Raw genomic sequence first — 2,201 nt, 5'->3', positions numbered from 1 at the left:
ACTAAAACGGGAAACCATTTAGTCTTAGTTGCTGATAAATGCATAAAATAGCTCTGGAAAAGCTTACAAAAACCAAAAAATACTGAGTGTGGGTAGGAGAATTGGGCCTTTTGGGTAACAGAGGGAAGAAGGCTTTCATTATAAACTTTCTTGTACCATTTAAATTTGGAACCATATGAAGCCTTAAAAAAATACTACAAAACATAAAACAAAGTATCATTTCAATATAAAAGTATTGATTACTAACTCAAATATCAAAAGTGGAAATCTGTATTCTGGGACAATAGGTTAGCTAAAAGCATAACTGCAATTGGATAATTATCTCTTAGCAAAAATATAAACAGTCTTATGATACTTTTATCATTTAACTTCTCCATCAGCGATATGGGTATAATATTTATTAACCTAAAAGCCAGAGGAAAGGAAATTGAAGCAAGAGTGAAAACACAAAGTGCCAAGCTACTATGACTGTTAGTCATGACACAGTGTCATATTTATATGAATTTAAGAAATATCTGTTGAATGAAAGAACAGACGGATAAAGTTATAAGAGAAGGAGGATGAAAGAAGAATTATGTTTAACCACTTGAGTTTCAGGAAAAGAACTTTTAAAAGCACAGGAATACATTAAGGTAGATAATCTTTAATGCATTGTTGTTATTGAATAACAACTGAAGTAAGAATTGTGATGCTCCAGGCAGGCCACACAGCCTAGCAGTTAAGACCAGGGGTTTTAGAGTCAGGGAACTGTGTTCATATTCTGGCTCTGCTACACTAGCTCTGTGACCTGGGGCAAGTTATTTAACAATTTTGTGCCTCAGTTTCCTATCCTGTAAATTGGGACTCCTAGGATAGCTGTGAGGATTACATGTCGTAAGTTATTACCTGTAAAGCACTTAAAAGCATGCTGACACATGATAATCACTCAACAGATATAAGCTACATTTGTTTTTATCTTTATTTTATTATGGTAAGACCATTTTCTATGAGATCTACTCTCTTAATAAAATTTTAAGAGTACAATACGGTTTCGTCACTATAGTCACAATGTTGTACAGCGGATCTCTAGAACTTATTCATCTTGTATGAGTGAAACGTTACACCCACTGATTTGCAAGTCCTCGTGGCAACTACCATTATATTCTCTGCTCCTATGAGTTTGACAAATTTAGACACCTCATATAAGTGCAATCATGCAGTGTTTGTCCTTCTGTGACTGGCTTATTTCACTTAGTTAGCATCACGTCTTCTAAATTTATCCATGTTGCTGCATATTGCAGATTTTTCTTAAGGCTGAATAATGTTCCATTGTGTATACAAACCACATTTCCTTTATTCATTCATCCATAAAAGGACATTTAGGTTGCTTCCACACCTTGGCTACTGTGACTAGAGCTTCAGTGAATGTGGAAGTGCTAATATATTTTGGGGGTCCTGATTTCAATTCTTTTCAATAAATATCCAGAAGTAGGATTGCTAGATCATATGGAAGTTCTATTTTTAATTTTTTAAAGAAACCTCAACTGTTTTCTTCTCTTTTTTTTTTTAAGATTTTATTTTTAAGTAATCTCTATCCCCAACGTGGGACTCGAACTCACAACCCTGAGATCAAAAGTCACATGCTCTACCCACTGAGCCAGCCAGGCATCCCTCTACTGTCTTCCATAGGGGCTGTAATATTTTACCTTCCCATCAACAATGCACAAGTTTTCCAACTTCTCTACATTTCTCCAAATACTAGTTGTTAAGTGATAATTCTCATTATCATGAAATTTTAGAGCTAGAAGGGCACTCAGAGATGATCTAATTCATGTCTCTTAATTTTCCAGGTGATGAAAGAAATAAAAATGGGGCTTGAGGAGAGAAAGTGGTGGTCTAACGTGGCACAGTCAACCAAAGCAGATTCTACCCTCGAACATCAGCGGTGGGATTGCCAGCTGTGTTAGGCTGTGAATGACCACAGGCTCCTTGTAGCCCCTCCCATCAAGGCGATAAGTCTATTTCCCCATTCCTCGAATGTAGCGGAATTGAGTTGTGTGAGATCTGAGCCTCAGCCTCAAAGGGTCTTGCAGCTTCTGCTCTCATTCTCTTGGACACTGCTGCTCTATGATAAGGCTTGGGTTAGCCTGTGGGAGGATGAGAGACCACATGGAGTACAGACAAGAAGTCCCAGCGGAGGCCCTCTTAGACCAACAACTAGT

General features: G+C 37.4%; 1 non-coding gene across 1 annotated transcript; it reads right to left on the bottom strand.

The window, feature by feature from the left end:
• Positions 1-1,573: 1,573 nt before the first annotated feature.
• TRNAK-UUU lies at positions 1,574-1,646 on the bottom strand. Its single transcript has one exon. It is a non-coding gene; the product is annotated as a tRNA-Lys (tRNA).
• Positions 1,647-2,201: the final 555 nt, after the last annotated feature.

The sequence above is a fragment of the Ailuropoda melanoleuca genome, chromosome 12 (assembly GCF_002007445.2).
Source record: "Ailuropoda melanoleuca isolate Jingjing chromosome 12, ASM200744v2, whole genome shotgun sequence".
Taxonomy (NCBI): domain Eukaryota; kingdom Metazoa; phylum Chordata; class Mammalia; order Carnivora; family Ursidae; genus Ailuropoda; species Ailuropoda melanoleuca.
This window is presented reverse-complemented; position numbering and strand designations above follow the sequence as displayed.